The sequence below is a fragment of the Numida meleagris genome, chromosome 19 (genome assembly GCF_002078875.1).
Source record: "Numida meleagris isolate 19003 breed g44 Domestic line chromosome 19, NumMel1.0, whole genome shotgun sequence".
NCBI lineage: Eukaryota > Metazoa > Chordata > Aves > Galliformes > Numididae > Numida > Numida meleagris.
In genome coordinates, this window is record NC_034427.1 from 8,424,246 (window position 1) to 8,439,440 (window position 15,195).

The window sequence follows — 15,195 nt, forward strand, 5'->3', positions numbered from 1 at the left end:
GCCGACTGCTGCACTCCAGGACAGGACCTGCTGAGTGGCACAAGGGCTCTCTGGCAGACCAAGCCTGCAGCAGGCAGTGGCTGGATGTACAGGGCCAGGAGCAGGGAGCATTTCCCAGCCCCTTGCAGGTCCTTCCATTCGACATGCATTCAGCCTGGTGCCTGACCCGGTAATTAAAACGTCTTCCCTTGTCTATTAAGTGTGGAAACCCTCTCCCTCTTTACCCCAAACATTAATTTAGGAAGCAAAATGCCAGGCTGCTGCTTCTCTCATTTAATTTTTCCCCCTTCAGATTCCCTTGCTTCCTTTATTTGGTGCCAGCAGAAAACAATATGGTTTCTTTCATTGTCTTCTATTAAGACTTCCAAGCGAGGGGGGAGATTATTCCTGTTCCAGCGTGTGACGACATAATAGGCTCCTGTCCCAGGAAACAAAAGTCTTTGCGAGGTGATAAGGAGACAAGTCCTACTTATGATGTCATCCAAAAGACAGTAGTAGAAATAAAGAAAGAAAGGGGGGAAGAAGATAAGAATAAACATCTGTATATTGAGAATAACAATAACATTTGTTCTGCCTTTTATTTCTGAGAGCTGCCTTAAATTGTGCCTTGCACAGAGCAGAAAAGACTTTTTTTTTTTGCGTATGTGCACAGATGGATTTATAATAATAAAAAAATCCATTGAAATGCAAAGTTTAGGATTTCCCCCTCCCCCTCAAAAATAAAAAGATCAAATAATTCTTAACAAAGAAAACTGTTCTGATTCTGGTTTTTTTTTTGCAGATCTTCCTGAGTTCTGTCCCTTTTTTAAGCATGTGGAGCAAAATGTAGGATGCTTTGCAACAGAAATGTCTCTATTTGGGGAAACATGCCATAGGGTGGCATGAAGTGGTCCCTCCTGGCACCAGTGGGAATGGGGTGGCATCCTGTCCTTGCACCAAGCAGCCGCTCTCCTGGGTTCAAACCTGTGTATCTATGAGCAGCGCTTAGGAAAGAAAGGGGAAAATGTTCTGACAGCTTTAGTGTTAGAGTTATGCATTAGTTTGCATGGTTTCTTTCTGGCCACTGCTCCGTGGGAGGACATCGCAAAGTGCTCGCTGTTTTGCAGAGGGCAGCGTGGAGCTGCAGGGCTGCAGCAGAGCTCCCAGGGCACCCCCCAGGATCTGGGGTCCTGCAGGAGGGATGGAGCAATGTGCTGCCATGGGACTGCCCATGTGGTTTCCCAAACCCCAACTCAATCCGCCTCATGGCATCCACTGCTCTAAGGACTGTTTCTTGCTCTTGAAGGCAGCATAGGACAAAGGTTGGGCATTATTTGATAAACAGAACCAAATGATGCATTTGCAGCTGATTTTCCTTCTCATAGCACGGTTATTCCTCGGACTTGCGGAGCGCTATTAGGTTTATATGCAAGTGTATTAATAATAACAATTGCACTTGCAATTAATTTTAAAGCCCGCCATCAATCTTTCTTAGCATTCAATCTGATGCACAGCCAGAGGGAAGGGACGTGCACTCCGCGGCTCATTTAACCCCTTCCTCTTTTGTTTGCCAACAACGTTGTGTTTGCGATGAACAACAAACCGCCAACCCCAAAGAGTTCAATTCTCCACCGCAGGGAGACGGGACGTCATCAAACACTAAAATATCAATAAGTCAACAGCGGAGAGCAACCCGACGATGGCACCGGTGGAATTAGGAATGAACGCCGAGATTAAAGCCACCATTTTAATTCTCCACACAAAGCTGCACGGTTATCGGCGCGGCCATCGCTAGCAGGTGGCCAGCACGGCAGCTCCATGGCCACGGGGCAGCACAATGCAACGTGGGCCGGGAGGCAATAACTCAGCCGATAACCCCTGACACACTCATTCAGTTGCTAATTTGCTCTGCGTGCACGAGCTGTAACCAGCGTTTAAAGATGTGCTATGATATTTAAAGCCTAATTTATTCTCTTTATTAAAAATGATATCAAACAATATTTCACTCTCCCTTTTGGTGAAGATTAACTGTTTATGATCCTTGTGTGTTATGCGGGGCCATAACCATCATTCACGTTGGCGGGGGCACCCGGGCCCTTTGGGTGACAGCGGGGCTGTTATTGTCCCAGCTCAGGAAGTGTCGTGGCAGGAAACAGCCTCAGTTCTGCAACAACACTATGCTGAGCATCAAAAACATCTCTTTGAGCTTGCTTATTTCTAATGGCCTTTATCTTTAGAGTTTTTTGTTTTTTTTTTACGACAGGCAGAGACATATTTACAAATCTGAGTATTAATTTATTTGCACCATTGAATTTACCCACCAAGACCAGGGTGAGCCGTTGGGCACTATTGTTTCCAGTTCCCCTGGGTATTGCACGAACGATTTTGTTTTATTTCTCTGCAACATTTCCTTGAGCATCGCATTCCTTGCACGGAACCAACCCCAGCGCTGACCTATCCCAGCCCACAGAGACCAGTGCCACCCCCAGGTACTGCACGGCTCCTCTGAGCCAGCCCAGCAGAAAGGAATCGCAAAAAATCCTAAAGCCATCAATGGAATAGCACTGTAATAACAAGGGAATTTCTGGAGAAATAAGATTATTTCTTTTAGTTGCCTGTAGTTGTTAAAATATTATTACTGATGCGGGCCCCTCCTGCTAAGGAGGCGAACTTTGAAACAATGACACTGAATTAATGCCAAACTAGTAATTAGCTGCAAAGAAGAGAGGCGAGTGGAAGCCATAAAGCACAGCCCCACTACGTGCACAGACTGAGCAGAGCACAAGCCCCCAAATTAAAATGGGGTGACCCTGCACCAATGGCACAGCTCTGCGCTGTGAAGCTGTGAGTGGGCAGAGCCCGTAGTGCCATGCAGTCACACGTGTGCTGCTTCCTGGCCTCTTGTGCTTCCAATTCCAGCTGTGACATGGGGGCAAGTGCACCCCAACAGAGCAGCTCAGACCTGTGCTGGAGGAGAGGTCGTGCATCAGCGTGCTCAGCCGGTTCACGTTATTAACGTGTGAAACTGTCATACTTCATAAGATCGCTACCAATGTAATCAAGAGGATTTAGTTCACTAATATAGCAGCAGTCACACTAGATAAGATTGCTTATAGGGATAAGAGTGTACATTTGTCGCTCCGTTTTAATTAAAAAAACCTTAATAAAAGGTTGTAATGATAAACTGATAAGCAATTGCGTTCTCCCCTTCTCCCAGTAGGTCACTGCACCAAACTCATATTGCAATTAGAACCCTCCCCCAGGACACCATAGGACGTGTATCAGTGTTGGCTCCACAGCCCACAGTTACTGGTCACCCCACTTTGTATGCTCAGTAGCTGCTAACTAGATTCTTTTCCCCCCACCTTGATTCACGAATTATTTTGCCAGACAGGGAACAACCCAGAGTGAATTTGTTTAGCACATCCTGGTGTTATGACTGAGTGGGAAGAAAATCCTCTCTCTGAAGACAGCTAATTGAAAATGCGAGCAATTCCAGCAGGACTGCGCCGCTGTGTGCCCTTCCTTGAAAGGCAGAGGTGCCACCAAGCCTCCCCCTGATAGCTGAGTGCCAGAGTGTTCCTTCCCCATTTTGGAGATGAGCCAAAAAATGGTGTGATCCAGAGCCCCAGCCTGGCTGGAAGAGAGGTGCACATCCATTTACACAGCCGAGCGTGTGCGCTCCTGGAGCAGCACGAAGAGGCATGCTGCTATTGAAATTTCAGTTCATCTCACAGCTGCAAACCGTAATAGCAGTAATAATAAACCAGAAGCTGTGCTATCCATTAGAAAGAATCCCAGACACTCTCCTGTGTTTGTTTCGCCTCTGATTTTAAGCATTCAGCACCTGCTGAACCTGTGGGTGCCCCATCCCTGGAGGTGTTCAGGGCCAGGCTGAGTTGGAAGGGACCTTAAAGATCTTCCTGCTCCAAACCCCTGCCGTGGGCTGGGTGCCCCCCAGCTCAGGCTGCTCAGGGCCCACCCATGGCCTTGGGCACCTCCAGGGATGGGGCACCCACAGCTCTGGCAGCAGTGTCATGGCCTCGCTGCCCTCTGAGTAAAGAATTTCCTCCTCACATCTGACCTAAATCTCCTCTTTTTCACTTTAAAGTCATCCGCCCTTGTCCTATTACTCTCAGACCACGTCAAAAGTCACTCTCCCTCCTGTTTCAAAGCTCCTGGGAGGCTGCAGTGAGGTCTACCCGGAGCCTTCTCTTCTCCGAGTTAAACACACCCAGCTCCCTCAGCCCTTCTCCATAGGAGAGGTGCTCTGAGCATCTCCATGACCTGCTCTAACAGCTCCACATCCTTCTTGTGCAGGAGGCTCCAGGCCAAGACGCAGTACTGTATACGGGACAGATTTTGCTCTGGGTTCCCTAGAAGCCTTGCACTAGGGCAGGCACTGGAAAACATCTCCTGAGTGCCTGCACACCACCAGCAAGAGAGATTGGCCGAGTTTGGTCAACCCAAAAGCTGCACAGGATGCTGTGAGCCTTAGAAAAGCCCTATATCCCTAGAAGAGGATTGAAACATGCATTTATTGATAATATATTTTTTGCTTAGCTTTTTTTTTTTTTTTTTTTTTTTTTTTTGAAGTGTGCCAAATTAACACAATAATGGCAATGTTGATTTTTTTTTTTATCTCTACTTTTCAGTGAATATGAATGCTCAACTCTGGCAGGGCTTAACTTTGTGTATGAAGAGGGAAAAAAAATCCTGGTAAATATGTTGTTACTGATTTAAAAATCTATTTGTTCAGTAATTTCTGCTGGAGCCATCATTATCTTGCCAAAGCAGCTGTTGGAATATTAACTAGACGCAGCAGTAACAAGTGGAATATAATTAGCACTCCTTGTTCCAGTGAATTTTCAGTTTTAACTAGGAACAATTTGCAATGAATCTCTGTGCTGTTGTAATTAACTTAACTAATGCACCACACATACCGATGACTGTACTGAGTACAGTAGGAAATCACCGAGGGTGCTGCGGGTGGGGCAGAGGCACTGCCTAATTCTGGCCAGCCCTGGCACACCAAGGACCTCCTCCTGGTCTGCAACGTCTGCAGTTACAGACTGGTGGTGTACAGCCATGAAACCACAAAACTGACATTACAAGGAGCATTCATGTCACACCCTTGGGTTTTCAGGTGAAATTTTTGCAGCGTGCACCTGTAGCACACAAATCTTTTCCAAACGTTGAGGCTGAAATGGTGAGTGAGGCTGAGAACGTGAGCACAGAGGGAGCTGTCTGCAACCATCCCACATCCTGCTCTGCGGCTTCCTCATCACCAATGGGTTCTCCTTGCCCCATCTCTCTCTTTCTTATTTTTACACCGGAGAATGGCGTGAAACCATGGTCCTACAGCACTTCCATCACGGGCAAACTCTTCCTGTGACCATCTCAGCCCAGTGGCCTCACTGCACCAAAACCTCAGGCAAGCAAAACCTCACCAGATCAAGTTCTTCATCCATCCCTTGGGCAACCACCCCGGCTCCTGGTGCTGAGGGGATGGGTGGGATCTTAGTGGGAAAGGACAAGAAAGCATGAAGTGATGCTTCCTGAAAAGTGCCAGAGGTGCAGGAGTTAGGGCTCTGGGGCTGACCTCATGCACAGCATCCCAGCAACTTCTCCAGATGGGGCACACCAGCCACAGCCCTACCCCTCCCTTGCTTCAGACTGCACAACTTCTCGTGCCCTCCTCGCCAAAGCACAGCTCGCAGGAACGAGCCTTGCAAGCCTCCTCTGAAGGAAACAGTATTTTCCAAAAGTAGGTTTTGAATGAAGAATTTCAACAGCATTTCGGTTCAGCAGTTTCTCACCCCACATCTTCATTTTCCTCATAACCCCTCTTTGCGTGAAGAGTGAAAGGGAAGGAAAAAAAAAAAGCGATCCCGAAATCTTTTTGCAAAACCTTTTTAAAGTTTTTTTTTTTTTTTCCTGAAATGCAATGCAAAGAGAACTCATTTTCATTTGATTCTAACCCACGTATTTTTCCCTGGATAACATATTATTATTAATTGAATGGCACATTTGTCCTACCTCTAAATGCCTTATCAGCGATCGGGGGCCCTGTTAATTTTAGTCTCTGTCACTGAGCTCATGGTGAAGCTCCTGGTGCTGGCTGTGGGGAGCTGGCTGCAGGCTGGGGCTGTGCAGGGCTTTCAAATGAGGACAACAAGGGGAGCCGACTGGAACAGTCACACTGACCCAGCAAGTTTTCTTTCAATACATACAGTGTTCTGGCAGAGTTAAATTCAATACAAAATCTTGACATCATAAAAACAAAACAGAAATAGAAGAATAAAAGAAATAACTAAGGAAAGTGCTGTTTTTAGAAGCAGAGTGCTACAACAACAGTTGGGGCAGTGAGGACAATGTCACAGCAGAACGCAAGGGGACAGTTATTGTCACGCTGCTGCAAAACCCAGTGCTTGATATCTAACTCCTGCACTTCTCATGCTCTTTGGGAAGCATCACATCATGCTTTCTTGTCCTTTCCAACTAAGGTCCCACCCATCCCCTCAGCACCAGGAGCCAGGTGGCTGCCCAGGCACTGGATGAAGAGCTCACCCGGCTCAGGGTGGGAGCACTGCTGGCTCCGAGGTCTGGGCTGCAGCTTCCAAACCCCGCTCATGATCAAATGATGTCACCAGAAAACGGACTCGGATATGTATGTGTATATATATTTGCATGGTTTTTCAATGTGGATTTTTCAGTTTATAGCTTCACCCACATCATAGCTTTCTACAGTTTATTCTTCTGAGCCTGACCAGGGCTGCTGTGCTGAAAGCAATGGAAATCCTGGAGCCCAAAGGGAAACACTTCTCCATGTTTGCATGGGTGTAAGTGTAGATACATTATTCTGAAAAATAAATTGCCAGATACCCCTACGAGCCCACATTTGCAGGCTGCATTTCCCACTGCATGTTTTTCTACAAGATCAAATCAGGACATTTGTGCTCACAAGGCAGAAGATTTGAGCACCGAACCCTTCCCCTCCCAGCACAAAGCCAACACAGGAAATCCTGCTATGCTCCCATCTTCCACCCCTGCAGAAATGGTGCCATCTATTCTCCCTGCAACAGCAATTCATGATGTCAGGGACGCTGATGGCAGCATCAAGAACTCAGCTGAGCCTCCGATAATGGCATTTGCACGTTTGGCTTTTTTATTCTTCATGCTTTATGATTTAGAATCCGTGGTTTAATCTGCACCCAACACCTCGCACAGGACTGTAAAACAACCACATGGATCCCGGAACAGGCACAGCAAATGCGCTTCTCTATTGTCAGCCATGGCTGTCCGAGGCCAAAAGAAAGAGGTCACCCATAATAATAAGGTCAACCATCACCATGGTATCTGAGCGCCATTTGATTTAAAGAATGCCGTAAGAGTCTATGGAAAAAGGAGACGCGGCAAAGGAAAGGCACTCAGAGTAACTTCAAAAATAATTGCAATGCAATTAAGATGTGCCACCAAAATGAATATTTCAGATCAGAGTTCATCCCCAGAGAGGTGCCGGTGTTGTAAAAGTTAAAAACCTCCAGGATCACATCCAGGCTTGATCAGGCTCTCACATGCAGCTCAGCATGTACCAGAAAACATCCTCTCTGGGAGCACGTCCCTGTGTACAAAGCTGCAGTGGCCCTCAGCAGCTCGGGAACCCCTCACACCAATGGGCACTGTGCTCAGAAGCAAGCTCTGATGCTGAGTCACGGAGCAACGGATGGGAAGGAGAGAAAGGAAGATGGAGTGGCCGTGGTCAGGCTTTTGGGGCAGGCTTTGGGGCAGGCTATTCCTGGCCATCTGCATTGCACCAGCAGCACCTCCAGCTTGCCTCCTTCAAATTTCACCATTCAAATGCACGTGGGAAACGGCGCTGAGACAGATCGGCAGAATTTCCTTTGTAACCGATGTCTCCTTTACAGGGATCTTTGTTTTAAAGGAATCTTGGCTCATTTAAAGGACCTCGTTTGAGGGTCTGTGCTAGGAGGGGAGCAGGCAGGGCTGCGACCCAGCAGTGCAGGGAGGTGCTGGGGAAAGGCAGCGCTCCTCAGCAGGCAGTTCACAGGTGAAGCTGCCAGAGCCCTTGTGAGCACAGTGCCTTCGGCTGTGATAGTATTTCTGCTAGAAGACAAACAGGAGAAGTCCTCAATCCATCCCCCTATGGCTGCTGCTTAAACCCAAAATGTTAAAACATTCAGGATTGAAAACGGGGCATGAGGTCCCTCCAGCCAGGCAGAGGGCCACACTGCAGGCAAACACGGAGCGGCTTTGTTGCCTTTTTGTCATCCTACCATACAGCGGGCGTTGATGTTTATTATGAAATATTGTGATTTAAGTGACTATGGGAGTTCATGAAAAATGACCCCTGTAAGCACTGCTGGGGAATCAGTAAATTAGCACATCCTTTAGCATGGTCCTGTGTGTTCACCTACACATTGCCCAAATGGACACTGCAGCAGCCTATGCACATCTTTAAGTGATTATCCTATTAGGGACAATCATTGCAGTGGTTTAGTCCTGTGCTGTATCATTTATGCAAATGAGAGGAAAGCTGAAGTTACTGTTACTTTTAGACAAAGTGCAAATAAGCTTTTCATTGCATATTAATGAACTGCTAATACCACAGCTCTTCCGGACCCATCTTCATGCAGATTATAGCAATGCTGTTTGCACAGTTGTATAATTCAAACTTTTTCATTTCGAAGCACCGAGAGTAAGATTCAAAACCAAAGCCAAGTCCGATACCCTGGAAGTTAAAACCAACCAAACATCCTTCCCGCTGCAATACAGATTTGAAGCTGTGGACTTGGTGCACTCATCCACAGCATCATCAAGGCTGGAAAAGACCACTACGATCATCTAGTCCGACCATCAACCCATCACCACCGTGCCCAGTTAGATTCACAAAAGTGAAGCCACTCCTTGGCTCTATGTGGGGAGGATCACCTGATCTGCCTTTTGTGTATTAAGATTCAATGTCAAATTTGAAGATTGCTGAAAAACAAGACGTGACTAAAACTTGAAAAGATGGGTGCGTAGTTGGAGAACAGGCCAAGGGAAGTCCGGATGTGAACACCACTTGCTTTTGTGCTGGAAGATAAAACCACAGTGAGATGTGGAGACAATAATGTGCTCAGGAATGCCTGCAGCTTGCTGAGCTGTGGCTTCGTTGGGAGCAGAAAGGCTTCCAGCAGGAAGGCAGGCAGGGAGCAGTGCATGCACGCTGTTCTGCAGAGGTGACAATACACCTCTAGGGAGCTTCAGCAAACCTGATTCCAGAAGAGAATCAGCAGAAGGGCTTGATGGATCTTAATTTTTTTTAAATTCACTTGTTCTATTTTACTGCTACCTGATATAGTACCGCACAGTCACTAATAAAAGCTATCCTCATAAAACCTTCCAGCTCATATTTACAGCACTGCATTTGAATGAAATTAGAGGCATGTGGGAGGTGAGCGTCTCTTGGAAACACCACGGAGTGCAAAAGGAAGGAGAGATGGCTGCCCAGAGCTGACTGCTCGTGTCCTGCAAGAGGGCTGTGCAGGGTGGCTCTGCCTGAGCCTGGTGCTGGGTCAGCACAGGACAATGCAAGGCAGTGCTTTCCTCTGCCTTTCCAACCTCCTTTGCTGTTTTTCCTTCCTCCCTAGGCAAGGATAGCAAGGTTTGATGGTAATCCTTTGTGAAATGCTCGTGTTTCTACAGGGGGAAAGCACTGCATTCAGGCAGGAGCACTATATACATTAAAAAAAAAAAAAAGGGAGGAGGATTGACATCCTTTGTTACAAGGAACAGAAAGCCTGAATTTTTGGTAGCTCCCATCTCGCGGGGGCTCTGCCCAAGGCAGCACACACACGGCAGGATGATCCATACACTGTCAACGCCTGCACAGAAACAAGCACTGCTTTCCTTGCAACCACCAAACCAAGAACTGATGCCAGGGTTTGGGAGGGTGGGGTCTGGCTGCAGAACTCTCGGGCTCAGCGTGGGGACGGAGGTGACACACAGAGTGCTCTGACACAGCCCCTGTGCCGCCCATCTCACCTCCCACCTTCCTGTTTGCCCAAGTCATCCTGGCCATTACGAGCACTCAGTAAACAGCACGGATGCTCTCTGCATGCATGCGGTGCAACGCTCAGATACATAATTGATGCGAGCTTACCCTTGAGAGCTGTTGTTGGTCTCCTGGGTAAGTAATAGGTCTTTTATTGTTTAGACTTAAAGATCTCTTGAGCCTCTTTCAAAGACGTGCTCTGAACAGCTAAGAGAAGAAAAAAAACGTGCACAGGATATCTATAGGTGACTCCATGGGCAAGAAACCAAAGCTGCTGTCCTGCTCCACATTACCAGGCAGGTCCTCAGGGAAAAAGGCTGAGCAGAACTTGTCCCTTGTAGAAGGCAGGAGGGCTGGATGAGGAAGAGGTGCTGGGGGACTCCCAAGGACCCACCTGGATGCTTCCCTCCAGAAAGGGACTGGGAGGAGCTCACCCACAGCACTGCTGGGCCCCAGGGACCACTGGTAATGGGAGGCAGTGGAATCTGAGCCAACAGCTCTTAGAAGTTAGAGAGTCACTGCCTATATTTGCTGATTGTTAGGAATGTAATAGCCCCTCACCACCCTGATCTGGGTGGATTACAGAATGAAATTCCTTGGAGGCACTGGGCAATCCACTTCCACCCAGCTCCATGAACCCGTGCAACCTTTTCCATGTGGGCTGAGCAACTACAAAAATGGACAGGGAATTTAAGCAGAGGTATGCTCACAATCAGTTCCCTAATGTGACCCTAGAATCCCATATGGGTGCTCCTGGTGCTCCATAAACACCATCACCACCATCCCTGGAACACCATCACCGCCATTCCTCAAACACCATCCCTCCAACACCATCATGGCCATCCCGTAGATTTGCACAAGTTCAGCATTTCCATTTCTTGCATCTCTAAATGTTCATGTTCCCAATTCGCAGCGGCACACGGTGTGGGACAGAGCTGGGGCTGGGGCAGTGGCCACGCACATCCATGGCCCATGGGGACTCGTGGTGGCATTCCCCTTCCTGTGGGCCTGCCATGTGTCATGTGCGAGCAGCGTCCGCTCCCTGACCTGGACTTTTCAGAGCAAACAACGGGCTAATAGCCAGTTCACCACAGGCCTGCTTAATAATTACCATTGGCACTAATTAACGTTATGAGAGAACTTCAGAGGGACCCTGCCCCACCGCATTTAATTTAGGAGCACAACACGAACTGCAGTGCCACCTATAAACACCTGACACAAATGGAGCAACGTGTGCAACACAACAGGTTTCAGGAGGTCAACGCTTTTCTTCATCTACACACTGCATTTGCTTTTGTGTCTCCTCCTACAAATGATCAAATTAAATTTGCACCATTACTTCATTTGGGCTCCCCTCCTTTTATGTTTCAAACACGGCAATATTAGAGACTTACTTAGGGGTAAAGGGACTAAGAACAATGCAAAGACCATAATGAAATAGATGCGCATTTTACACTGCATAATAAGTGTGCGTCCGTATCAATGTAAAACACACAAATGGCAATAATTTTACACTGAATATTTTTCTGCCTTTAATTAAAATAAACTAATAAAGATTTCAGAGATGCATTTGCTTTAATAGAATGCAGAGTTATAATTGGTGACCTATTTTAAGCAATTTAATTTCCCATGACCTGTTTTCCAAATTAACATAGTAATAGAAGAATGTTTATTGTGTTTGGGAATATAAGTTTCTCCTTCAAAGATGTCATATGCCTTTGTGATTTGATTTAAAGGTGTATTCTTTTATTAAAATGTTCATATAAAGAGCTTATAAATTATGCAAATGTTTCTTTTTATGGCATTTAATGAGCCTAGAATTTTAAATCAAAGCACAATCAAAGAAAATAAACAAGGACATCTTGGAGATTCGGAAGATCGCTTTAAAAAAGCGTATCAGCTAGGTCATACGGAATTCATGTGAATCCCCTTTGGCTTAAAGCATTCGTGAGCATACTTTCCTCAGCTACTTCATCACGTTTGTGTATATGTCGGCACGCACCAACACACCCCTACCCGAAATTCTGCGTTTTACACACACACGCTTCATCTGTGACTGTCTGGAGATGGCTCTTTGCTGAATCTCGTTAAACTCTGGTGGCACTGAGCGCTGAGGGCTGATGAGGGGCTGGGTGAGAAACCCAACAGGATATTCCTCTGTGCAGCTGGGAGGCACCTGAGAAATTCACAGGGTGCCCAGGGACCTGCACCACAGACTGAAATCCCTCAGGCCATCGCTGCATGGGATGAAGGTGCTGTGGGAAACCAGGGCAGTGCCCGTGTCCCCGCGCGCAGGGGGTGACACCTCCGGAAGGCAACACGCGTCCTGCAGAGACGGGTCCTGCGTGCTGCGGGGCAGTAATCCCGCTTTTCATTATGGGATTACAGAGCAGTGATTTGCAAGGCTCCAGGAGAGCTCCAGGCGTCCAGCAGGAGGGGACGGACACGAGATTAAGGCCAAAGCATTTAAAAACAAAGGAAAACAACACAGGAAAAAACATTGATTGTCTCGTCAAACACCCTGTGGGTGGGAGCCCATCCTCAGCACCAAGGGGATGGTGGAACGGTTTCAAGGGGAAATGCAGGGTTGATGAAATGTGTCACCTCTGTATGAAAGCATGGCTAAAGTTTGTGAGTTTAATTATTTTGCTGCATTGAAATGTCGTAGATCATTTTCTAGGAAGAGGAGTCACTCCTTGATTCTTCCTGCAGATAAATAGGTTTGCGCTCTACACATGAATGCACGTTTTGGGGTTTGTGTACAGTCACATAATGGTGCATGCACTTTGCCACCGGTCTGTATATGCCTGCAGAAGGTAAAACAATGCAAACAGCACTGCAGCCATGGCTTGCATAAAGCCTCGTTACCGTTGGGAAAGATGGGAGAGAGGATGGAGACTGCACAGAGCGGGGTCCTCAGTGTGCCACGGTGCGCTGATTGAAATCCTCAGTACCTGAACTCCCCTCCTGTGCTGCTCTCCCCAGGACATCCCCAATCCACTCCTGGGGTGCTTGGGACACCAGAGGCACGAGGTCAGCAGGAGGGAGCTCCTAGCAGTGCTCGTGGCTCCGTAAATGCAGCGAGGAGCTGAGCACGGCCTTGCACACAGGGGATGCTCCCAGCAGCTTGCTGCAGCCCCATCTCTTAAGAATTCACAGCTAATGCATCCTATAGCATGGGTTGGGATAGGTAACAAAGAAGTGCTCGGCCTGGCTGGGGGATCTCTGCAGTCTCTAGCTGCCTGACACACTCCTTTTTGTATTTTGGGGAACTGATATTAAAAATATCAGCAATTCATCCATCATCGATAAACACGCTGAGATGTTCAATAAATGTGCTTCAGCAGCAATAACTACAGCAAGGAGTATAGAGATAGAGGGATTTATCTCCCCGTGTTTCAAATACGATTCCTGCAGAACAGCCCGAGCTATACGGCATTTTATGCTCAAATCCAGGTTCTGTACCGTGACAATTCCAAGCATGCAGCCCATAAAGCCGACGGCTCTGCCTGGCAGGAGCTGTGCAGCCGGATCGCAGCCAGCCTCCCCGGCCTGCGTTTGGGAAGCGTCGGACAAAAAAGATAAATTCCCCACTATAAGAAATTTACTGTGTGTTTCTGTTTTATTATTTGCTCTTTATAGCCTTACTAAAGGACCAAGTGGCTGAAAGGCTCCGCCAGGGAGACTCAGAGGGAATGTATGATATGGTTTTGGTGGAGCAAGCGAGACCATATCAGTCTTTTTCTGCTAAGACCAGTGCTAACCAAGTGCTGATTTATGCCTGCCTGTTGGGCTGCAGCCCTGCATCCATCCATGTCCCTACAACTCTGCTCTGCGTCAGCCCTTGGCCTTGGTCCATGCAGACACCCACCCAGGAGCAGGCTGGGGCTCTACCATGGGCAGCACTGGAGGAAAGCACTAAAAGACAAATAAAGAGAACACTGCAGCAGCCTGTCCACCAGGGATCCTTTACAAGCATTGATTTCTGGTCTTCAAGAGAGGAAAAGGAAGAGGATAATGTTTCAAGAGAAAAATAACAGCCCCCAAACCACAGGCTTCAAGCTGCCTACATTTCCTATGCGCACGCTGCTGGATCCCACCGCAGTGTCCTGTGCTGCTCCCACCCTGCTTCCAACCTAGGGAATGTCAGCAGCTCTGCAGGGCAGCTTTCTCCTTCCCTCCGTACCTGCCCATCCTGCCCCCTGCACCATCCTCAGGGTGCCTCTCCGAGCCCTCTTGCCACTCACCAGCCGCTCCTCAGCCCAGCGGGAAAAACCCCACTGAAATAAATCAAACTGGGAACTATTTAAGACACAGAACTCCTCCTGTGGTTACCAGCCTGGAATATGTACCGAGCTATGCCCTGACCTTACATGCCTTTGGTTAAAGGGATGTTCCACGGTTAATCCAGCTTAGAGCTGGATTAACTTTTAAGGATGCAGAAATGTCCCCAGGCCAAGGAAGGTGATGTATTTTTGGCCAGTTGGAACGGGCAGGGTTAGCGAGCAGCTAGAGCTTAAGAGAGGTGCTTTTAGATACAAATCCCAGCGGAAAAAAAAAATAACTAAAATAATAAATTATGTAAGTGAGTAACCACCAGCAGGACACCAGACAGCTGCCATCCTGCAGATGTATTCGTATTCCATGAGAAATTTGGAGAAACACAGAGATCGGAGAGCAGACCCCCCCTACGACCTTGGTTTTGAAAGGGGAAAGACAGAGAAGGAATAGATAATTCAGGAGGGGAACACAAAAATATGCTGAATAGAAAAAGAATTAAGGGCTGAAATTGATGTCAACGGGAGGTTTTTGTTTACTCCTTCCAATAGACACTGGATCATGTCCCTGGAACAGTCCCCACACATTGCAGCTCTGATGGAGCAGGTCCAGTCCATGTGGGGGAGCTGCAAAATGGGGGTGACCTTGCCCCCCACCAGGTGGGGACACTGCTGGGAATAAGCCCCGAGCACAGGGACATGGCCAAGGAGAGTGGGACGAGGGCTGGGATGAGCGGGACAGGGATTTTCATGTGCATCTGTACACAGAGAGCTGCAAATTCAGCTCGAGTCATCCCCTCCGTCTGAAACAAGGCACTCACACACACATTTAGAATATTAACAATATTCACGTGCGCATCAACAGAAAGATAGATTTTTAAC